This window comes from Triticum urartu, chromosome 1A (assembly GCF_056163025.1).
Source record: "Triticum urartu cultivar PI428250 chromosome 1A, HENAU_Tu73, whole genome shotgun sequence".
Classification (NCBI taxonomy): Eukaryota; Viridiplantae; Streptophyta; class Magnoliopsida; order Poales; family Poaceae; genus Triticum; species Triticum urartu.
In genome coordinates this window covers 466,982,691-467,007,775 of record NC_141873.1, presented here as the reverse complement: position 1 = coordinate 467,007,775, position 25,085 = coordinate 466,982,691, and positions in this window count along the sequence as shown.

Below are 25,085 nucleotides of genomic sequence, written 5' to 3'. Positions count from 1 at the left end.
GAGATCAAGATTTATGTGGTTGGAATGGAATATCTTGACCTCAACACAAGTGTAGGTGGTTCTCTCTCAGAAAATATATGTTGGAAGTGTAGACATGTTCTGATGGCTCTCTCCATGAATGAAGAGTGGGTGGAGGGGTATATATAGCCTCCACACAAAATCTAACCGTTACACACAAATCACCAAACTCAGTGGGACCGAATCATGAAACTCGGCCAGACTGATTTAGTTCAAAAATGTGAACGTTCGGATTTTTGGTGGGACCGACATGTCAACTCGGTGGGACCAATTCCTATAGGGTTAGGGCATAACGTAATCTCGGTGAGACCGATTACACAAACTCGGTGGGACAGATTTTGGTAATAGGCAAATAGAGAGTTGGTCAGGCAAACTCGGTGGGACCAATTCGCTCATCTCGGTTAGGCTGAAACGTTACGAAGGGGAAACAAAGAGTTTGCATTGAGTACTCGGTGGGACTGATCGCTCATCTCGGTTAGACCGAAATGTTACGAAGGGAAACAGAGAGTTTGCAATCCCATCTCGGTGAGACCGAGATCCCTATCGGTGAGACCGAAATGACTAGGGTTTGTGGCAGTGGCTATGTCAAGTGAACTCGGTGGCGCCGGGTAGGAAATTTCGGTGGGGCCGAGTTTGACTTTTGGTTTGGGACATATGTGGATATGAGAAAGTAGTTGAGGGTTTTGGAGCATATCACTAAGCATTTTGAGCGAGTAACTCATTAAGCAACACCTCATCCCCTTTTAATAGTATTGGCTTTTCCTATGGGCTCAATGTGATCTTGGATCACTAAAAGTAAAATGTAGAGTCTTGAGCTTGAGCCAACACGTCTTCTTAGTATTTTGAGGGGTCCACTTTCTAATCCATGCCATGCCAAACATTGAGCTTTCCTGAAATATTTATCTTGAAATAGCATTAGCTCAACGAGCTATATGTTGTTAGGAATTACCAAAACCACGCAGGGATAGTTGCACTTTCAATCTCCCCTTTTTGGTAACTGATGACAACATATAGATCAATGCTTCGACAAATGATAATAAGATTGAAAAACATCGTCGCTTTGAGAAGTATGTGATAAGAAAGAGCTCCCCCTAAATTTGTGCATTATTTAAAATTTGCTTTTGAACGCAAATGCACAATCGATTGGGATCATGGGTTACTCTTCCATGTCACATACATCTTGGTGGAGCGCTCAAAATGATTGGAATTACAAGCATGCACTCATCACCAAGCAAGTGAATGATCATATATGGATATAAAAGATAGTATCATCTAAACAAGCATTAAGGTAGCAAATGATCAATCACATGATCACACAAGTATCTCACACAAGGACATAAAGTATCTCACACAATAAAAAGATCAACCAAAGGCAAAGAAGCAAAACACTCTCTCGAAGCCTATGATCTATACATATTTCTCCCCCTTTGGCAACAAGTTACCAAAAAGTTCAAATATGCATAGTGCTATGCGTCTCTCAGGCTTGGTCTTCGAGAGGTGGTGTAGAGAGAACTCCAAGGACGAAGGCATCTGTTGATGTGATTGGAGCTGGTGGAGTGGCTGCTGGAGGTGGCATTAGAGCTGTAGCTGTTGGTGCTGATGCTGTAGCTCTAGAATCTGTCACTGGCATGGCAGTAGACCTTTGACTCCTCGGCACTCGCTGAAATGCATCTGTGGTTGCCTTGCCTCTCTTCTCTTCTGCTTCCTCCTGAAGCTACTCAACCGTTGTTCGAATCTCAGTTACCTTCAGATCAAGATCATAAAACTTAGTTTCTACGATCCTCTCCAAGCTCTCCTAGTTTTGACTTGAGGAACACCTGAGATGCTTCTTCTGCACTTGGCATCCTTGCAGCTTTCTCAGCCTTTGCTTTGGCTCTCTTCTCCTGTGCTTGAACTGAAGATGGTTCCTCCTCATTCATCACAACTATGTTGTCTTGAAATTCAGGATGCAGGGGTAGATGCTCCTTATCCAATAGATATGTTCTTGTGCCCATCTTGAAGTTGATGAGCTCCTGAATGTGTGGAGCATACCCACAGCTTCTCTTCTGGTCAGCAGCAGTCCTCTTGATTGTCTCTACAATCAGACTCATGACCTTGAACTTCTGAGGGACATCAAAATGCTGTAGCAGGTTGATAGAGTGCCCTCTGATCATCTTGTGATCTCCTGACTTGGGTAGCAGAGTGTGCCTTAGGATCCAGTTGATAGTAGGCACACCATACAACAAGAAATGTACAGATCCAAGCTTGTGAGTCTCCAAAGCTTTATCTGGGATCTCCTTGTACATGTTAGCCATAGTGTTATGGTCCTTCTTCTTCTTGGCATACACATCCAAGTCATCCTCATGTTCCTCTAGGGCATTGATCAGCTTGGCCCATTCTTCAATAGTGGATCGGTACCTAGTACCTTCTGACATCCAAATGATCTTCCCATCTGGGTAAAAGTGAGCAGTGGAGTAAAACTGCATGATCAGCTCATCATTCCATTTTGTGAGCTTCTGTCCAACAAACTCATCTACTCCACATGCTTTGAAGCTGTCATAAACTCCTAGGAAGTGATCTTCATTCTCCTGGATGAATTCCCAGTCAACCCATCTCATGTCACTCACAATGGGCTTCTTGTCAAGCAGGATAGTTTCATAAAAGTCTTCTTGTTCCTTTGTGTGAAACCTGTAGTCAACTGCAGTCCTTCTCCTCGTAGCATAAGGATCAGACTTTCTCCACAATCTCAGTCCAGCATCTTTTCTGATGTGCATGTCTTCAGCTACTGGATGAGTATCATTGTGGTCTGGAATCTTGGGCTTCAATTTTCTCAAAATAAGAGACTCATCATCTTCTTCTTCTTCAGCTTCAGGCACCGGGGCCTTGTTCTTTTCTTCCGCAGGTATACTTCTAGTGTTCCTCTTGGGCTTAGGAGGCTTATGAGCTTGAGCTTTGGGGGCAGCTTTGGGCTTTGATGTTGCAGCCCATGACTTTATAGCATCTCCCATGAGCTTCTGAGCTTTGGGTGCTGGAGCATCCTCTTCTTCTTCATCATCTTCAGAGGGATATTTCATCATGGAGGGCTTGCCAATGACTCTGGCAATGGTCTTCTTGACTCTTTCCTTTCCCTTCTTTCCCTCCCCAGCTTCTTTGGGTTCAAGAGTGAACTCCATTGTTTCTTGAGTAGAGGCTCTAGCCTTAGACATAGGAATTCTCTTTGCTAGAGCCTTCCTATTCATCCCTGGCTTAATTGTAGCAGTTGTGCCATACTCCTTTTTTAGCACCTTCTTCTTGGAGCTTACTTCCTCCTCAGTGGCAACACAATCCTCATCCTCAGATTCTGAGGTTATCTTCTTCTTAGATCTGGTGGCTGCCTTTGGCAAGTTGCTGGGAGTGATCCTGCTGCCATCATCAGAAGTGCTCAAGGAATCTGAACCCTCACTCAGCTGCACATGTTCCTCGGACCTGTTCTGACTATCACTCTGATCAGACATCTCTGCAACTCACTGACAGTAGACCCTGTGAAGAGATGTTGATGAGATAGAGTGGATGAGCATCACAAAGTGCAGAGGTTTTGCAAAACAGATGACTCAAAAACTTAGTTTTAGTTCTCCACAGAACGCATTTCGGAGCTACCGATTTGTAAACTCGGTGATACCGAAGCAGCTTTTGGAACCTAAACTAGTGAACTCGGTCAGACCGAGTCACAGTTCGGTGGCACCGAGACTGCTAGGGTTTCACAAAGAATTGAACTCCGTCACACCGATTTGCAATTTTCGGTCAGACCGAAAATTGCAAGTGCTATGGCCTAAGCCAAATTGGTGAGACCGATTTCTACAACTCGGTCGGTCCGAGATGAGTTCGGCGGAGACCTAACCCTAAATTTTCAAATCAAATCTAACCTAAAGGATGTATTCAGTGGATAGAGTGTTTGCATACGTGGTAAGGATCATGGCAAAACAATGTTCTATGAATCAGAGCTAAAAGAATAGCACAAGGGTCGAACCCATACCCTAGTTCGGCGGGAGTTTGCTACGACGACAAGACGGGGCAGATTTCCTTGATGGCGATGGAAACCAGCGGCGGGAGGTTGCTAGCGGTGAGGAGATGATCCGGAGACCTGAGGAGGCAGAGTAGGACACACGCGCGGGTTGGGAGTTTGAAGAAATTTCCAAAGTCTCACCCGTGGGTATATATATCCTGACCCTGTCGGTGTGACCGAGTGGAACAACTCGGTGGCACCGAGATGCAGAATCACAAGCGGTTACTGCAACTCGATGTGACCGAAAAGTTCAAATCGGTTTCACAGAGATTAAAAACTTAGATCAACTTAGTGATCTCAGTGTGATCGAAATGGATGACTCGGTCATACCGAAATGCACAAAGAGGTTTTGGAAGTTTAAGTCTATGACGAATCGGGGACTCGGAGTGCTCCTCACACAGAGTGGTTCGAATCTGAATTGATCAAACTTTGTGATGTAGCATGAATAGAGTTTGAGACGAGAAAAGCATAGATAGCTAGAGAAAGTCCTTAGGCATTCTTGTCCATCCATTTGGCAAAAGAAAAAAAGGCAAACAATCAATGCAACAAATGGATGTCCTCGAATGAGTAAAATATGCAACCAACATGCTCACACAATAAGATGGCAAATGAAATATGTGGCAAAGCATGCACAATCACTCTAGCATCTATCAAGCAATTTGGCGATGACTATGTCATCTATATATGAGTATATTCACTAAGGAGTCAAATGAGAACATTTGATTGTAGGTCATACTCATCGTTTAAGCACAAGTGGGGTTACCACTTTTACATAATGCATTGTTGTGTTCACATCATTGAGTTGCTTTAGCTCAATTGATTAGAGTAAAGCTCCCCCTAGATGTGATATCCCCCCTAGGAGGGATGAACTAACCTTGGGTTTTGTCGATGATGACCTCATGTAGGTGTTGAAGATGTAGGTGCTCAAAGTTGATGTAGATCATTCGGAGCAATCCTTTGGAATGATTTGCACTTTCAATACCTACATGGGTTAGTCCCACAAGGAACAAACAAGGATATCCATAGACATAGAGTGACATTCACATGAGATGATGTCCATGAATGCATTAGGTTACCTTGTCCCGGCGACGGTGTTGGTGATGTGATCCGCGCAGGGCTTTGCCTAAGCACTACGACAATATGACCGAGGTGGTAAACCATGGAGGGGGGCACCGCACACAGCTAAGAAACAACTGTTGTGCCTTTGGGGTACCCCCCTCCCGCCCCCGTATATAAGGAGGAGGAGAGGAGGCGGCCGGCCTAGGAGGAGCTCCAAAGGGGGGAGTCCAACTAGGACTCCCAATCCTAGTTGGACTCCCTTTCCTTTTCCGGAGAGGGGAAAGAGGGAAGGGAGAGGAAGAGGAGAAGGAAAGGGGGGCGCGCCCCTCCCTAGTCCAATTCGGACTCCCTATAGGGAGGGGGTGCAGCCACCTCTTGTGGGTGATATGTCTCCGTCGTATCTACTTTTCCAAACACGTTTGCCCTTGTTTTGGACTCTAACTTGCATGATTTGAATGGAACTAACCCGGACTGACGTTTTCAGCAGAATTGCCATGGTGTTATTTTTGTGCAGAAATAAAAGTTCCTGGAATGACCTGAAAATCAATGGAGAATTATTTTGGAATATATAATAAATACTGGAAGGAAGATCCACATCAGGGGGGCCTCCACCTGTCCACGAGGGTGGGGGTGCGCGCTACCCCCTGGGAGCGCCCCCCTTCCTCGTGGGCCCCCCTGACGCTCCACCGACCTCAACCCTGACTCCATATATTCACTTTCAGGGAGAAAAAAAACTAGGGAGAAGGATTCATCGCGTTTAACGATACGGAGCCGCCGCCAAGCCCTAAACTCTCTCGGGTGGGCTGATTTGGAGTTTGTTTGGGACTCCGGAGAGGGGAATCCGTCGCCATCGTCATCATCAACCATCCTCCATCACCAATTTCATGATGCTCACCGCCGTGCGTGAGTAATTCCATCGTAGGCTTGCTGGACGGTGATGGGTTGGATGAGATTTATCATTTAATCGAGTTAGTTTTGTTAGGGTTTGATCCCTAGTATCCGCTATGTTCTGAGATTGATGTTGCTATGACTTTGCTATGCTTAATGCTTGTCACTAGGGACTGAGTGCCATGATTTCAGATCTGAACCTATTATGTTTTCATCAATATATGAGAGTTCTTGATCCTATCTTGCAAGTCTATAGTCACTTATTATGTGTTATGATCCATTAACCCCAAAGTGACAATAATCGGAAACTTACCGGTGACGACCGTAGTTTGAGGAGTTCATGTATTCACTATGTGTTATTGCTTTGGTCCGGTACTCTATTAAAAGTGTCGGTGTACAAAAAGAGGGGTACGCTTTTTGTACCCCTATAACTGTGCACGGGCGGTCTGAGCCACGGGCACCACCACACTAAGAAAGGCAAGGGAGGTGAGCCAAGGTAAGGCCGAAGCCCAGGGGAAGCAAAACGAAGCCAAGACCAAGACCACAAAGAGCAAAGGGGACGAAGCGGACCCCCCGGCAAGATCCTTGCCAGGAGGCGGTTTTAGCAAACCCGGCAAGACCCTTGCCGTGGCAGCTCGCCCCACACCTACGGAGTGAGTCACCCTTGAGTCCACTGCCCCCATGGGGCAAGGATTCGGGAGACATCCCCGTGGTGGCATGCAGATCTTTGTGATGACATTGAAGATCAGATACACCCTTTAGAAGATGATGATCCTTGGCGGGATCCCAGCCAAGGAGGACCACAAGGCCCCCGGCAAGAGCCTTGCCGAGGATGACAGCAGGCGCCACGGCAAGACCCTTGCCGAGGCCCCGGCAAGGCCCTTGCCAAGAACACCCGTTGGGCCACCATCAGGCCCACGCCAGTCAAACCTCCACCGCCGTTCGCATGCAGCTACCGACCCAACCAGCTGGGCAGGCACCTGCGTGGCGGCATGCAGATCTTCGTGGATACCCACCACTGCGCCACCTCAGCTGCCTGCCTGCCTACATGGCACCGTGGGCGCCGCTGGCCAGGGCGCGTGTCGACGCGAGAGGGAGAGGTGACGGACGAGACAGGGCTCTCCCCCGTCCCCGATAAAGCAAGGACACCTGGGCAAGACGCATTAAATGCGCCTTGTCATGTAATGCGAGGGATAACCTCACATCAGTGCTCCCTTTCCACCTCCTGGTGCTACTGTGGCAACCCCTTTTCCTATAAAAGGTGGCCCGAGGCGACCAGGAGGAGGATTCGGCTTTTTGGAGCTCCTCACGCCCCATAGCTAGCTCAAGAACACAGATATACAATCCACCAAAGCAGGAGTAGGGTTTTACGCATCCCCGCGGCCCAAACCTGGATAAACGAACCGTGTGCTATCTGTTTGATCCACTCTTCTCATGACCCCGCGCCCCGCACCCGTAGTAGGGATTCTTGTGATCCCATAGGTGTCGTTCCCACTGACATCTTTGGCGCGCCAGGTAGGGGAGTGCAATTGTGAGAATCGGCTCTAGCAGTTAGCCCGGCACTCCTTCATCTTCGTGAACCTTGAAGAAGAAAGGAAGCTAGAAGATCGACACTCGAGCGATCGCAAACAGAAGCTAAGTTGCACTGAACCCTTATTTGTGCTACCCTTCTTATTTGAGGTTATCCCCCCCGGAGATATTTGCTTTGTATGAGAAATCTGCACGCCAGGGGGCTCTACCACGATCGGCAACGCCCTTGCCCTGTTTTGAGTCCGCTCAACAGCTCAAGCGGCTGCGTCGAGAATGGCAGAGTAGCCTTCCGCGATCTGCAACACCCCCGATTCTGACTCGAGTCAAGCTCGACAGTTCGAACGGCTGCATTCAGAACGGAAAGGTGGCTCGTCCGGCAGCACGCGTACCCGGCTGGCCATGGGGATCCGTCCCCAAAACGCCGCTAGGGGCTTCCGCGCCGGCAAGCCTTCCCGATCAACGTAGGGCACGCATACAAAGAGGAATCTAACGGGGAAATAACATGCATGAAAATTAAGAGTACTTCAAAGTTATATTACATCACATCATAGCTGCGGTTCTTACTAAAGATAAAAAAATTCTTGGTCGGGAACCCGCAGCGGCGAAGAAGAACGGGATGCCTAATCCCGGCGCTGGCCTTCCACCCTTTTGATTTCGTCGATGCAGTCGGTGATGGGCTTGATGCGCTCCTTGAGCACCATGAGGTCAGCACCATCTGGCAAGCTCTTCATCGCGGCCGCGAAGTCAAGATCGGGATTCCAGTACGCCGTCTTGGTGAGGACCTTGGTCACGACCCTCCGGCAGAGTCGCCGGGCCTCCTCGGCCAGCGTGGCCGCCCTGTTGGAGTGAAGATACTCCAAGGCTCCGAGGACGCCCTCAAAGAACAGGGTCAACTTGGTGTTGACGGTCCCGCTGCGCTTAGGGACGTACCTCACGTGTGGCATCCCCATGGTGGCCAACTGCGAGGTAACCCTGCCGGCGACCTCCTCCAGGCGGCTGATCCATCTGTTCTCGCCCGCCACATAATCCTGGTGGGAGGCGGCCTCGTTCACCCGCAGCTGCTTCTCCTCCTCCAGGCTCCTGGTCAAGGTCTCCTCCCGAGCCCTGCTCTACGACAGCATCTTCTCGAGATCCTCCAGCTTCATCTTGAGGTCTCTAACGGAGTTTTGTGCTTCGGAGAGCTCCCCAGCCCTGCTGATGACCGCTCCTTGCGCCTCCACCAAGGCACTGTTGAGCGTGTTCTTCTCGTTGGACAGCTTGAGGGCCTGCTCCTTCATCTTGTCCTGCGCCACCTCCAACTCCCCTACCTTGCCGGCATGGGCCAGAGCCTGGGCATCGAGTGCCTCCTTGTGCCTCTGCTCCAGCTCGCGAGTCCACTGCGCGACAAGGGCCTCGAGCTCCTCATCCTTGCCGAGCGCTGCGGCAATCTTCGCCTCACGCGCGGTGAGGTCCTCTTCCTGGGAATCCAAGGTGGCTTGCTGCTGGTTCCGGGCGGCCTCGGCCGCGGCAGCCAAGTTCGCCGCCTTTTCCTGGGCCTTCTCGATGTCGGCCATCTTCATGGTGAGCTCCACATCGCGCTCGGCCAATTTCTCCTGGAAGGCCCTCTACTCCTCATGAGCCCGGTGGAACCAGGTCTGCGTCTCGGCAACGCGCGCCTTGAAGTCCACCTCCGCGTTGTCCACCGTTGCCATCCTGGACTTGACCTTGTCCAGGTGAGCACGGTAGAGCACATGGAGCTTCCGGAAATTGGCCCCCATGGCACGGAAAAGCTGCTCTTCTGGGGAACCGTCGCCACCAACCCCCGGCTCATCAACCACCTCGAGCCCGGTGGCGGCAAGCACCTCGCCGTCGAAAACTTCCCCTTCGGCGGGAGCCCGGCTTGACGCCCCTGGGAGGTGGACGAAGAGATCGTCGCCCACCTTCAGATACCTGCCGGGGGCTGGGGTTGAGGAGGAGGGAGGCTGGTCAACCACCACCTCTTCCTCGGCGGAGCCCTTGCCGGCCCCACTGGCAGGTCCACCGCTGGTGCCCTTGGCAGAAGCCTCGCCGGTCGCCTTGGCGGCCCCCGCCGCGGTGTCCTCGGTAGCATCCTTGGCGGCCTCCTCAGCAATGTTCCCAGCAACGGTATCCACATCCTCCATACCTGTTGAAGGAGGGCCTGGGCAGCAACGGGAGCAATGAAGCCAAGAAAATAATAAGGGAAAAATAGAGACGAAGGACAGGCGACTCACCAGCGCCAGGCTGTGAAGCAGAAGTCCCCTCTCCGCCAGCATTTGGCGCCATGGCAGAGCTACCAGCGCCCAAGTTCCCCTCTTCCTCCATGGGTGTGGGCTCCGTGCCTGATGCCCTTGCTGGGGACGCCCCCCGCGGCGGCGTAGTCGATGGGGGTGGTGTGTTGGGAGTAGCCCTCTGTGGCTCCTCCTGCTGCCGCTCCCCTCCTGCAAACCCGGCAAGGTCAGCGTCATGGCATCGAGCACCTACCACATGTCGAGTGAGAAGAGGGTGACGAACTTATGCTAGGGGCTGTGCCGGCGGCTGCTGTCTGGGCTGCTCAGCACCACCAGTGGTGTCTTTGAAGCCCCGGCCGGGGGCTGGCTGCTCGCCGAGGTCCTCGCCCTCTTCGCCCTCTGGGCCAACGTCTCTGTCTCCCTACGGAAGCAAAAATGGATAAAAACAAGCGACCCAATTCAAGGAAATGGAAATGACAGTAAGGAACGGAGAACTTACTCGTCATCCGTCTCCTCCTCTTCCACCAGTTTCCTTTTCCTCTCCGGACTGAGAGGCCCGAGATCAAAAGGGAGCTCCGCATCATCATCCGAGTCGACGCCTGCCGGACGAGGCGAAGGAGGCGGCGGGGTTTGTGCGCGCCCGGATGAGGAAGGGGCTGTTGTCTTCTTCTTCTCAGTGGCCTTCGTCAGCCTCTTGGCTGCCGTGGCCCTCGTGTGGCGCCCAGACCCCTCCAGGGTCAATTGAGGCCGCGCAGCCCTGCCGGGCCGGGCCGGCTCACCGGAGCCAGCCCGCCGCGGGACTCGCCCTCTTCCCCTAGTTGGCGTTGAGCCCGCCACCGTGTCGTCCTCCTCCCCTGATGACTCATCGGCCGCGTCTTCGACGAGCGAAGATCCAGTGTTGGCACTGCTGACCTCCCCGGAGGCCGCCGCCCACCGGGAGAGCTCCTCTTCCTCCGCCACTGTTGCGGCCATGTCCTCCACGCCCCCGGCGCTGCCGGCCTCCATGGAAAGTTGTGCCTCCCTCGCCCTAGTGGCGATGTAGTCCAGCTCTGCCTGGGTGGTGTCCATGATAAGCCACCGCTCGGCGTCGGCATTGACGTACACCTTTATTAGGGTGTCGAAGAATTGCTGCACATCCTCGACCTTCGGCTCCTTCCAGCTCGGGACAGGGCCGTGCGCATTACAGTCCGGCATCATGGCGATGATCTCGGATCGACGCGAATTGTTGCACAACGGGACCACCCCCGCTGGCAGCTTGAAAAATGGCCCCTTGAGGGCCTTGCCAACCTTTGCGGCAGCCCTCGTGGCCTTGCCGGTCCGCTCGACCTTGCCATCACGACACACATCAAGCTGGAAAAGCCGCTGGCAGAAGTGGGCATGCGCCAGCACTGTGAAGTTGTGATCGAGGCCGGGGCGGAGTTGCATAATGTCAGTCAGGTTCGTGAAGAGCCAAGCTGGCCTCCCCTTGCTGTGCAACGGGGCGATCCGGTGGCGAATGAAGTCCGCCCCGATCATCTCAAGGGTGAGTCGGGCCTGGGTGAGCCGGAGAATCCTGGTGGTGGCGACGATGAACCTCCCATCGGCGGCGGCGACATCACTCCAATTGCTGCCGCGGACCGGCGGCACTCGGCGGACCTTGCAGAATTTCAGCGGGTTCTCATCTTCAATCCAGCACCACCGGCCACGCCATTCCTCCCACCTCTCCTTCACGGCACCGTCCGGGTACGCCCCCTTGGATCTTGGGATCCAGGTGACGCAACCGAAGACGGCTCCTCCCGGCTGGATTTGAGGGAAGAAGTAATGGCGGAAGAGCGCCGTGTTGGGCTGCACCCCGGCAAAGCCTTCGCAAAGATGCCCGAAGAAAGCCATGCACGCCACCGCATTCAGAGTAAAATCCAAGAGGCGAAAGCCGAAGGTGCGCATAACGTCGCAGAAGAAATCGGAGAAAGGAGGGCATAACCCGCAAGAAAAGTAATCAACAAAGAAGGGGTACCGATTTGAGGCAGGATCAGCGCAAGCGGCAGGAATGATGTGCGTCGCCTGGTGTCCTGAACCCTCTCCCCCCGTCTTCACTCCCCATAGGGGCTTGAAGGAGGCCCGCAGCTGTTGAACATCAACTGTCGAGGGGAAGAAGAAGGCGGACTTCATCCGGTCCCCCGACAGCATGCTCTCCGGCGGCTCCACCGTCCCGGCGCCCTTAGCCACCCCCTTGCCCCTGGTGAATTTGGGAGCCATGGCGACCAAGAAGTTCAGAGGGCTGAGGAAGGGGGATGGCAAAGCAGCGGCGGCGGGTGACAGCGAAAGCTTAGGAAGGACGGAAGAAAGGGAACGGCGGCTCTGAGATCGGAAAGCTTAGGAAGGAACGAGGGAAGAGGATAAAGTGAGCAGCGCGCCCACGGTTATTCCTTCTTATGGGGGAAAAACACGGGCTGCCTCCTTTCACATTAACTGTGATGTGACGCATGCCCGCGGGAAGCAACACCACGCATGCCGCCCACGTCACACACGCCTCCCCACGCCGCGCCACGCACGGGAAGCATGGGAAGCGCAGCGCGCGAAGAGACTTACCGCGGTAAAAACCGCCCCGCCTGCCCGCGCACCATTTTTGGGCCTAGCCCAACGACGCGATTGCGCTTACGTGTGGCCCAGGCCCGGGGCTCCTGTCGGTGTACAAAAAGAGGGGTACGCTTTTTGTACCCCTATAACTGTGCTTGGGCAGTCTGAGCCACAGGCACCACCACACTGAGCAAGGCAAGGGAGGTGAGCCGAGGTAAGGCCGCAGCCCAGGGGAAGCAAAATGACGCCAAGACCAAGACCACAAAGAGCAAAGGGGGCGAAGCGGACCCCCCCCCCCCCTCGGCAAGATCCTTGCCGGGAGGCGGTTTTAGCAAACCCGGTGTCGGTGTACTAGAGTAGGGGTACCCTAGTATCTCGAACTTGTGCACGGGCAGTCGCAGCATCCCACGGCAAGGCTTGCCGGGTGACCGCCAAGGTCCTCCGTGGTTCCTTTGGAGCCATTCAAGGACAAAGTATCCAAGCCAAGGAGACAAGACCCCGGCAAGAGGAGCTTGCCGGGAAGGCCAACCAAGGCATCTCAAGGAACTTGCCGCGACGCGCCACGCGTCCCGGCAAGGCCCGGTGAGCGACAAGCTCCCGGACGCGACAAGACAACGACCGCGGCAAGGCGCTTGCCGCAGCAAGCCACCACTCTGTGTCCGCGCTCCAGCACATCCACCAACGTGTCGCTCTGGGACCCTTCAGGCATACGTGGCGGGAGGCTGTGCAGCCAGCGGTGCGCGGTGGCAAGCGGCGCTGACAAGATTGCCATCGTGGCGAGCGGTGGCGTCCCTGACGGTCCCTTTTGCACTATTTAGGCGACGCAGACGGGCATTTAATGCCCTGGTCCCCTGCCGTCAGGGTTAGGTATGATACACTGTAGCAGGTAGCTGTACCAACCGCAACACCTTTCCATTTTTACCCTTGTCTACGTTGCCACCTGTCGGTGACCCCTTGAGCATATAAAAGGAGGCCCATGTGCAACGTAGAGGGGGGGAGGAAGAGAACACTCACGCTCGGTCTCGTTAGCTGCTGGGGTGTACTGTAGCACTCCGCGCTCCCGAGCAAGAACTCAATACAAACCACAAAGCAGGAGTAGGGTTTGACGCATCCGTGCGGCCCGAACCTAGGTAAACTGCTCGTGTGCTTTGCCTCGATCCGCTCTTCGTGCGACCCTCGCCCCCGCCGAACCGAAAGGGACTCGGTCCACCGGTCCCATAGGTGCTCGTGGATTAGATCCCGACATCCTTGGCGCGCCAGGAAGGGGTGTCGAGGTTGTGTGAACCAGATCCGGCGTTCACACGAGCTAGATCCTCATCATCTTCATCGACATGCCGCCGAAGAAGAAGGCTTCGGAGGCGGCTGCTCCGTCCGCGCCGAACCCACCACCGCCGGAGCAAACGGCTGATGGGGCAGATGCCGGCGGACGAACGGGCGTCGACGAGGGAGCTCACGGTGCTGCTAGGTCCATGGACAAGGCTGCGCTGCCCATCGGCGGCGTAGCCGGCTCCCACAACGACCGGGCGCACTCCAAGACCTCGGCGTCCGTACATGCACCACGCCCATCTCAGGAGGCGCGGGACCGGCAGCGTCATGGTACTCACGGTACCATGCGTTTGCTGGACCAAGATCGAGCTGGTGGATCTCGGAGTGCTCAAGACCAGCATGCACGCCAACATGCTGGCACGAGCGAGGCACGGTCGCCTGGACGGGATACTGCTCCTTCTAACATAGTTAGAAGTCCGAGCATATCCCGCTCCTCGCACCGTTCGCCACCGCCACCCGCCACTACAGCAGAAGCTTTGGCGCGAGCTCAACTGCTCCTGGACTACCCTCCAACGGCAGACAAGATCGACGACTGGAGGGCCACCATTCAGAGTCTCATCGGCTTCGCCAACGGCGACACTCAACGGCAGCCGAGCACGTCGCAGCCGCGGCAAGTCAGCCAGCCACGAGCCGGTGGCGACAAGACCGGTGGGGGTGCAACCACTGTGCACTCTCCGCCCCGAAGGCCAAGATCGCCGACTCGCCGGATCCACCTCGACAGCGACTCCACCGCGTCATCAGATCCACGAGCTCGTCGCGATCAGCGCCAATTCTTCATGAACGACAGCAAGAAGACGCTCGTACTCGCATCGAGCGCCGAAGAGAAGCGCGACGTCAATCGGACCAGCGCGCTGGGCCCTCTGTCGACATGCATGCGCCAGGGGAACCAGGCGACTTGCCGTACGCAGTAGGTTGCCCTGCGTTTACTCGTGAGCTGCGGCAAGTCCAGTGGCCTAGCACGAAGAATTTCAAGCCAGACGTACCAGAGAAGTACGACGGCAAGTCGCATCCGTCGGAGTTCCTCAGCATCTACACCATCGCGGTGCAGGCTGCCGGGGGGCGGGATGACAAGATCCTTGCCAACTACTTCCCGCTGGTGCTCAAGCCCAACGTCAGGTCCTGGCTCATGCACTTGCCAGACAACTCCATATCCTCCTGGGCAGACCTATGCCATCAGTTTGTCGGCGCCTTTACAGGCGGCCACAAACCTCATGGCCAAGAGAGTGACCTTCATCTGCTCGCCCAGAAGGAGGGAGAGCCCCTGCGCAAGTACATTCAGAGATTCAGCCGTGTACAGCACAACATCCCAGATGTCCACCCTGCCGCGGTCATCAGCGCGTTCCATCAAAACGTGCGTAACCGCAGGATGCGGGAGGAAATGGCGATGTGCAAGATCAGAGACGTCAGTGAGCTGTATGCCCTGGCCGACAAGTGTGCACGTGCTGAGGAAGGGAGGAAACTCCCCGGAGAGAATACAGGAGTAGGAGGATCTGACAGCGAGGATGCTGCCCCGGCAAAGAAAAACCGGCGGCGGAACAACAGGAAGAAGAAAGGAAAAGATGTGCTAGTCATTGAGCAGTCCGGCAACAGAGGTGGCGCCAAGAAAGCCAAAGCTGGTAGCTCCGGCAAGGAGATTGCCGCATGCACCAACTACCAGACTGTGGCGGTCGCCGACAAGCAGGACGGCACCGACAAGCAGTACTGCAAGATCCACCGCACCAGGGGCCATGACCTCCAGAGCTGCAAGAAGGTCGAGCAGCTTGTCCAGCAGCAAAAGGCAGAATACGAGCAACGCGACAAGGAGAGGGCCCAAGGAGGCGCTGGAGAATCCGGCAAGAAGCGCGTCGGCCGGGGAGGACGCCGCGGCAAGGCCAAGCAGCGGCAAGGAGACAGACCTCCCCGCGGCCGCGACAAGGATGAAGATGACGACGACGACGAAGACATGGATGGTGTCGAGACCAGTGAGCAGGAGTTCCAGAAAGCCACAGAGGTCTTGTGCGTTGATGGCAGTGCTTCTCTGCATACTTCGCACCGCCAACTCAAGCAGTGGGTGCGGGAAGTCAATGCAGCGGAACCACCTGTTGAGTCACGCAAGCTTCTGAAATGGTCCAGCACGCCTATCATCTTTGATATTGAGGACCACCCTGATCGCACAACTGCGGTCGGGTGCTTGCCGATGTTTGTTTCACCAACCATCCGCAACCTCAAGGTCACTAAGATGCTAGTTGACGGCGGGGCCAGCTTGAACCTGATCTCCTCTGCTGTACTCCAGAAACTCCAGATCCCTGACAGCGAGCTTGAAGAGACCGGCACATTCCAAGGAATCAACCCGGGAAGGAGCAAGCCGAAGGGGAAGGTCACGTTGCCAGTAACATTTGGCAACGAGGTGAACTTTAGGACTGAGAGGGTCACTTTTGACTTTGCTGATTTTCCATTGCCTTACAATGGGATACTCGGCCGTCCAGCACTCGCCAAGTTCATGACAGCCTCTCACTACGCATACAACATGCTGAAGATGCCAGGCCCGATAAGCGTCATCTCTGTCCCTGGCGACAAGAAGGATGCTCTTATCTGCACTGACAAGATCTACCAGGAAGCGGCAGCCGCAACAGATCGCAAGTCACCTGCCGTTGAAGCTCCCGGGGGGAAGAAGAAGACCAAGTCCGGCAAGAGTTCTGATGCCCACTCCGGCAAGCGCACCTCTTCGGAGTGCTGCGCTGCCGTCGAGGACGCACCATCGAGCTCCACCGGCAAGTGTAAGAAGACAATGGCAGCTCCGCCAGAGACCAAGAAGGTGTCCGCCAAGGAGGACGGCACTGGTGGTACCTTCACCATCAGTGCCACTCTCGACCCTAAATAGGAAAGTGTGCTCATTGCTTTCCTGCGGGCGAACATCGACGTGTTTGCGTGGCAACCGTCTGACATCCCCGGTGTACCCAGGAAAGTAATTGAGCACCATCTTGCCGTTTGTCCTCATGCGCGGCCCGTCAAGCAGAAGGTCAGGAAGCAAGCAGTGGAGCGCCAAGAATTCATCGCAGAAGAGATCAAGAAGTTGGAAGCAGCAGGCCTTGTCAGAGGAGTGCTCCATCCTACGTGGTTGGCCAATCCTGTAGTCGTGCGCAAGGCGAACGGGAAATGGAGGCTTTGTATCGACTTTACCGATGTTAACAAAGCTTGTCCCAAAGACCCATTTCCTTTGCCGCGCATTGACCAGATTGTTGACTCCACGGCCAGATGTGACTTGCTTTCATTTCTTGACGCATACTCAGGATACCATCAGATCTTCATGGCAGAAGAGGATGAGGAGAAGACCGCATTCATCACTCCATGTGGCACGTACTGTTTCATACGGATGCCTTTCGGTTTAAAAAATGCTGGTTCAACATTTGCAAGGGTAGTCCATGTCGCTCTTGAGCCACAAATACACAGAAATGTGGAAGCCTACATGGATGACATAGTGGTCAAGAGCAAGGACAAGGCAACTCTGATTCAAGATTTAGATGAGACCTTTGCAAATCTGCACAAGATCAGCCTCAAGCTCAACCCCGAGAAGTGTGTGTTTGGAGTCCCCTCCGGCAAGCTTCTCGGGTTCTTCGTGTCTCAGCGGGGAATCGAAGCCAATCCCGACAAGATCAAGGCCATTGAGCAGATTGAAGCACCAAAGCGCGTCAAGGATGTACAAAGACTTGCCGGTTGCGTGGCTGCTCTCAGCAGGTTTACCAAGAGCTCAGAACGCCATTGCCGATGGCCTATCAAAGTGCGCCGCACTTAAGTTACCTGTGGAACCAGGGATCTTTGTGCTCAAGCTGACTCAACCGTCTGTAATGCCATCAACTGGACAGAGCAAGAAGAGGAAGTTGATTTCTGGTGACTATTTTCCGGCAGAGTTTCCCGAAGCCGCCGCCAAGAAGGTCCCCAAGATCAACGCCAAGAGTGCTGAGGAGCAGTCTGCTCCGGCAAGCCCTAGGGTTTATTCCGTTGAAGCACAAACTCCCGACAAGTTTTGCTCCGGCAAGCTTGCCGGGGAACGTCAAGCTCCGGCAGAGCCGCAGGTTCTCGCCGTAGAAGCGGATGTTCCCGCAGCAGCAGATTTGCCTTTAGTCCTTGTTGTCGAGCCACAAGCTCCAGCATGGACACAGCAGATTGTCCGTTTCCTTCAGACAGGAGAACTTCCTGAAGAGCAAGAAGAAGCGGAAAGAGTAGCCCGGCAGTCAAGTATGTACCAGTTTGTCGACAACACACTGTACAGAAGAAGACTCAACGGTGTGAAATTGAAGTGTATTCACCGGGAAGACGGACAAAAGCTGTTGGCAGAGATACATGGAGGCATATGTGGTCACCACATTGGCGCAAGAGCACTTGCCGGCAAAGCATTCCAGCAAGGTTTCTTTTGGCCGACAGCTCTCCAGGATGCAACTACACAAGTAACCAAGTGTGAAGCATGCCAGTTCCATTCCAAGCAGATACACCAACCAGCTCAAGCTCTCCAGATGATCCTTTTATCCTGGCCATTTTCGGTCTGGGGGCTCGACATCCTCGGCCCCTTTCCCCGAGCAGTCAGGGGCTTTGAGTACTTGTACGTTGCAATCGACAAGTTCACAAAGTGGCCGGAAGTGGAAGCAGTGAGGAAGGTGATAGCACAGTCAGCAGTCAAGTTCTTCAGGTCGATTGTTTGCCGCTTCGGGATCCCTAACAGGATAATCACCGACAACGGTACGCAATTCACGAGCCGCACCTTCATGCAGTACATCCAAGATCTTGGCACCAAGGTCTGCTTCGCTTCTGTTGCTCACCCGAGAAGCAACGGTCAAGCGAAGAGGGCAAATGCTGAAGTGCTGCGTGGGCTCAAGACCAGGACTTTTGACAGGCTGCACAAGTGCGGAAGAAACTGGATCGAGGAGCTGCCGGTGGTTCTTTGGTCGATCAGGACGACGCCAAATCGAGCCACTGGCCAGACACCTTTCGCTCTAGTCTATGGAGCAGAGGCAGTTCTCCCCACGGAACTCGTATACGGGTCCCCTCGAGTGCTCGCTTATGATGAGCTTGAGCAAGAGCAGCTGCGACAAGATGACGCGCTACTCCTTGAGGAAGACCGTCTTCAGGCTGCTGTATGAGTTGCTCGCTACCAGCAAGCTTTGCGCCGCTACCATAGCCGCAAAGTAACGCCAGAAGTCTTGAGGAAGGCGACCTTGTTCTTCGGCGTGTTCAGTCCGCCAAGAATTCCAACAAGTTGACACCGAAGTGGGAAGGCCCTTACCGGGTGAAACGAGTCACTAGGCCTGGCGCTGTCCGCCTTGAGACCGAAGATAGCATTCTGGTGAGCAATTCCTGGAACATTGAGCATCTTCGTAAGTTTTACCCGTAAGGCGCGGTTGCCGGAACCTGTTCCGGCAACCACCTTTTGTACAAGTCTTGCTGTTGTTGCATGTAATCCTTTGTACAAAGCCGGGCGCAGACCCCATGCATAAGTAAAGCTCATATGCTCCGCACATCTTGTCAATTTCATGCTTTCTATTTTTTGCATATGTGATCTGACACTTTGTGCAGCACCTACTCCCCGGTAAGCAATAACGAGCCGTAAGGCTCCATATCTTTATTTTCTCCTCTTTCTTTTTTATCAAGGAAAGGAAGGTTCCCTCGCCCACAAGTTTGCCGGGGGGGAAAGGAGAAGATAATGGTATGGACCAGGCGTCGTTCAAGAAAGTTTCGCCTTACCGGGAAGCAAACAACAGAAAAGCTAAGTTGCCAAAGTTTGAGCAATCAGATTTTTTAAATTTTTAAGTTATCTCCCTTGAACGACCGCACTTTGTATGGAAAACCTATGCGCGGAGGAACCAACTCGTAGCTAGTTGCGCCCTTACTTTGTTTCGAGTCCGCTCAACAACTTAAGTGAGCTACGACTAGTTGCGACAAGGTTTCTTGTTGGTAGCGGCACCGCCAGCAGGCTGCTGACGTCCCGCACTCAGCGCTCGCGGCTAAGGTGCCTGCACCGGCAAGTTCCCTAAAAGCGTAGGGCAAAAACATTCAAAGGGAGGAATCAAGTAAAGGGAATAACATTGCAATCATTACCTGGAATAGAGTTATATTACAAGGTAGCTTGTCGCGGCTCTAACAGATTGTTCTCATAACATGACCAGCAGCGACAAAAAAAGAAGAAAACGGGCGGCCTAGTCTACGCGATCGCCCTCAATCCTCTTGATCCCGCTCACCTTATCCACAATGGGTGCGACAAGGGTCTTGAGCGCCTCCAGATCAGCATCCGGCGGCAGGGTCTTGAGGACGTTAGTGAGGTTGAGGCCCGGGTTGCGGAAGGCCACCTTCACCAACACCTTTTGAAGAGCTCCCGCACAGATCTTGCGCGACTCGTCGGCCAGCTGCTTTGGGATCTTCTCCCGGAGCCGTTGGAGGGCCGTCGCCACGCCTTTGAAGAACAAGGTGAGCTTGGCGCTGGGTTGGAGGCTCTCATCAGAGGGATACCCGAGATCCTCCACCCCCAGCTGCGCCAGCTCCCTGTCGATATCTGCGGCAGCATTCACGAGACCCTCCGTCCAGTGCTCCACTTTCTCCCTAAAAGCATTCTGGGCGGCGGCAGCACTCGCCAGCAGCGCCTTGTTGCCCTTGATCTCCTCCTTCAAGGCCATCTCCTGCTCCCTGGCGCCGTCCAGCGTCTTGGTCAAAGTGGTCATCTTCAACTCAAGATCTGCGTTGGAGGCCTTGGCGGCGCTAAGCTCTTTGCCCTTCTCGGCGAGACGAACCTGCAGCTCTGAGTTGCTGTGGGCGTCCTTCTCCCGCTCACGCTTGAGCGCGGCAAGCTCTTCACTACTCGCCTTGAGATCGGCCTCCAGCTGCGCCACCTTCGTCTCCAGCTCCTTCTTGGCGGCCTCGGCAACTGCGGCAGCATCCTCTGCTTGCTTAAGGGCTCCGCCGAATTTTTGCTCACGCGCGGCAAGCTCCTCCTCGTGGCTGTCGAGGTTAACTTTCCGCTGCACCAGCTCGCCCTCCTGCGCAGACAGCTTCTCAGCGGCAAGCTGCTGTTGCTCTTCAACTTCGGCCTTCTCGAGGAAGAAGGCCTTCTGCTCTTCGGCGAGTTTCTCCCGCTCCTCTGCCAGGGACCGGAGAGCTTCCTGGTTGAGACCCTGGAGCTCCTCCGCGCGCTTCTCGATGTCCGCTCCCGCCTTCGCGACAAGCGCCTCGCGGGATTCCAGCTTGGCTTGCCGAGCGCGGTAGAGCGACAACAGCTTCCGCAGCAGCCGCTCCTCCTCAAGCTCGCCGCTGCTACTGCTCGGCGCATCAACTAGCGTCAGCCCAGTGGAGGCGAGCACCTCTCCATCAAAGCTCTCTCCCTCGACCGGCGCCCTGGAGCTTGATGCTCAGGGGAGGTTGATGAAGACGCCATCGCCGGCCTTCAAGTAGACGCCTGGCTGGGGCTCTTCGAAGCCTGGAGCTGCGGCAGCGGCGGACGGGTCGGTGGTCGACGTAGCGCCTGGCGCTCTTGCGGCCTCAGGGCCGTCAGTGCGATCGCCAGACCCCTCGCCAGCTGCTGCGGCGGCAGCTTTGGCGGCCTCGTCGCCGGCGGGATCATCAGCGCCGGCTGCTTCTTCAGTGGCAGTGGCATCGTCGGCAGCAACCTCGGTCTCCATCGGCTCCGCAGCAGATGTGTCTGATGGCCGGAAAAGTGAGAAAAGTCAAGCAAATACCCAAAAAGAAGAAGAACCCAAGGGAAGCTTTGAAGAGAAGATTACCTGTACTGGGTTCGGCAGTCGTAGTCTCCGCCGCCGGGGGGACGCTGGTGCTGTCCCTTGCCGGAGAACTCTCCCTTGTCGGAGGACTCTCCCTTGGCATTTCGGGGGCGGCCTCCGGGTGCTCCTGGTGGGGCTGCTCTGCTCCTACACAAACCAACAGTCAGATGTCAGCAAAGAAAGAGTATCCATGCGCGCCTAACAGCGGAAAGCGAACCATATACTTACGTTGGGGGCTGCTCTGGAGAATAGTTGCCGGGTCCGGCAAGGTTGTCTCGGACGCACCCCCTGCTGTCGCGGTGGGTTCGTCCTCGATGACAATCACCGGGACCTTGGCTCTCTTCGCTGCTCTCTGAGCCAGAGTCCTAAAAAGGAATAAGTTCAGAGTAAAGCAAATGAGATACAAGACAAAACAGCAAGAATTGAAGAACTACAAGTACAACAAGAGAATCTTACTCTTCTTCTTCCTCGTCAGAGCTGAACGCGGAGAAGTCGAAGTCCGGCTCATGTTCGGCGCGAGGAGGCGGAGGAGTAGTTTCCCTTGGCCGCTTGGCGGGAACAGTGGCGGTGGTCTGAGAAGACCCCGCTCCGGCTGTCGCCGCGGCGTGAGAAGCGGCAGGAGCAGAAGCGGTGGTCCGGGTGGACCCCGCTCCAGTTGCCGCAGCAGCGTGAGGTGCTCCTGCAGCAACAGTGCTTGCCACGGTGGAGCGTGTCGCGCGGCGCGGCGACCCTTCACTCGCCCACCGCCCCGCTACGTCCCCGGCCTTGTGGAGACGCCTTCTTGGTGGGGATGGAGGCTCTGCTTGTGGCGAGCTGCCTGAAGATGAGGAGGAAGAGGAGTCGATCTCCAGTGAGCCGCTCGTATCCTCGGCGGGCTCGCTCGTCTCGACGTCATGCCCGGCAAGCTCTTTCTCGCCGACAAGCTCCTCTCGCTCAGCACGGCTTGCCGCCTCTGCTGCCTCTGCCTCCTCCATGGTGAATCCAAATTCGCCCGCGGCTGCGGCTGCCGCCGCCTCTTCCAGCCTAGTGGCGATGCGTGTCATCTCCGCATCGGTGGTGTCGCGGGTGAGGCTATTCTTTTCGTCGGAGCGGACCAGCACTTCTACCAAGCCGTCAAAGAACTCCTGCACGACGTCGTCTGCAGGCTCTTGCCAAGTTGGGACAATTCCATGCGAATTGCACAGCGGCATCATTGCACGGACGCGGTCGAGAGCGGAGTTGTTGCACAGCGGAACGACACCCTTCGGCAACCTGAACACTTCGGGATGTTGAGGGTCATACTTGAACAGCTCCTGGAGCATCGCGTTAAGCTACAGAACAGTGAAGTTGAAGTTGAGGCCCGGTCGCAGCCTCATGATATCCGCCGCATTCTTGAATTCCCAGGCGGGTCTCCTCCGTTCCTGCAGGGGGGCGATGCGGCGGCGAAGAAAATCTGCGCCAACAGCGCCTACAGTGAGCCCGGCAAGCCTGAGGCGTTGGATCCGGGTGACGGCAATCTTAAGCCTATCGTCTTCCGGGGCCACGTCACTCCAATCGCTGCCGCGTGCTACTGGGGCTTGGCGCCGGGCGGTAAACGGCTGCGGGTTCTCCTCGACAATCCAGCACTAGTCTGCTCTCCATTCCTCCCACTTGCCGCGGAACTCTCCCTCCAAATAAGTGTCCTTCTTGCCGGCCCTCGAGATCCAGGCGATTCCGCCGGATAAAGGCTCTCCTCTCTCTACTCGGGGCATAAAGAAGTGGCGAAAAAGGGCTACATTGGGATAGACTCCGACAAAGTTTTCGCAGAGATGTGCAAAAACTGCCATGGTCAGAACAGCATTGGGGGTGAAGTCAAGGAGGCGGAACCCGTAGGTGTTCATAATATCGCAGAAAAACTCAGAGAAGGGCGGGCAGAGCCCGCAGTAGAAGAACAAGGCAAAGAAAGGATATCCGTTTGGAGCCATTTTCCAAGCGGCGGCTGGAAGTACCTTCGTGCGTGGATGCGCTCGCGTCTCCGTCGACCAGAAGAGGTAGTAATTCTCCCTCAGCTCCCTTGCGGCGAGCTTGGGGGGAAGATTGCCCGCTCCTTTCGCAGCGCCGCAAGCCGCTGCGTCTCGGTCGACTTCACAACCTTCCCTTTGTCGGCTCTCGGAGCCATGGCAGAAGTGGTGGAGGAGGTCGACGGCATTGGTGGTGCTGGTGCCGATGGGGGGCGGGGCGCTGCTCTCTTTCAGCTTTGGGAAGACGAGGGAGCGGCGGAGGTTTCCGAGATTGGAGTAGCAACCAGCGAATGGGCGAACTACCCCTGTTTCCCATGCTTATAAAGAGGGAGGGGGCGGACGTTCCGCCTTTCCGAATAAAGAAACCACCCACGATCTATCCCACGACGCCGCATTCAACGCGTGCCGTTCGGGGAGGGCGCGGTGGATACGGGGAGAGATACGGCATAACCCAGACCGCGCGTGCCCGTGCCCTGTTTTGGGCCTGGCCCAACAGCGCTCGGCACCGTGTATGGCCCAGGCCCGGGGGCTCCTGTCGGTGTACTAGAGTAGGGGTACCCTAGTATCCCGAACTTGTGCACGGGCAGTCGCAGCATCCCGCGGCAAGGCTTGCCGGGTGACCGCCAAGGTCCTCCGTGGTTCCTTTGGAGCCATTCAAGGACAAAGTATCCAAGCCAAGGAGACAAGACCCCGGCAAGAGGAGCTTGCCGGGAAGGCCAACCAAGGCATCTCAAGGAACTTGCCGCGACGCGCCACGCGTCCCGGCAAGGCCCGGTGAGCGACAAGCTCCCGGACGCGACAAGACAACGACCGCGGCAAGGCACTTGCCATAGCAAGCCACCACTCTGTGTCCGCGCTCCAGCACATCCACCAACATGTCGCTCTGGGACCCTTCCAGGCGTACGTGGCGGGAGGCTGTGCAGCCAGCGGTGCACGGTGGCAAGCGGCGCTGACAAGATTGCCATCGTGGCGAGCGGTGGCGTCCCTGACGGTCCCTTTTGCACTATTTAGGCGACGCAGACGGGCATTTAATGCCCTGGTCCCCTGCCGTCAGGGTTAGGTATGATACACTGTAGCAGGTAGCTGTACCAACCGCAACACCTTTCCATTTTTACCCTTGTCTACGTTGCCACCTGTCGGTGACCCCTTGAGCATATAAAAGGAGGCCCATGTGCAACGTAGAGGGGGGGAGGAAGAGAACACTCAAGCTCGGTCTCGTTAGCTGCTGGGGTGTACTGTAGCACTCCGCGCTCCCGAGCAAGAACTCAATACAAACCACAAAGCAGGAGTAGGGTTTGACGCATCCGTGCGGCCCGAACCTGGGTAAACTGCTCGTGTGCTTCGCCTCGATCCGCTCTTCGTGCGACCCTCGCCCCCGCCGAACCGAAAGGGACTCGGTCCGCCGGTCCCATAGGTGCTTGTGGATTAGATCCCGACACCCGACAAGACCCTTGCCGTGGCAGCTCGCCCCACACCTACGGAGTGAGTCACCCTTGAGTCCACTGCCCCCATGGGGCAAGGGTTTGGGAGACATCCCCGTGGTGGCATGCAGATCTTTGTGAAGAAATTCAAGATCAGATACACCCTTTAGAAGATGATGATCCTTGGCGGGATCGCAGCCAAGGAGGACCACAGGGCCCCCGGGAAGAGCCTTGCCGGGGATGACAGCAGGCGCCACGGCAAGACCCTTGCCGGGGCCCCAGCAAGGCCCTTGCCAAGAACACCCGTTGGGCTACCATCA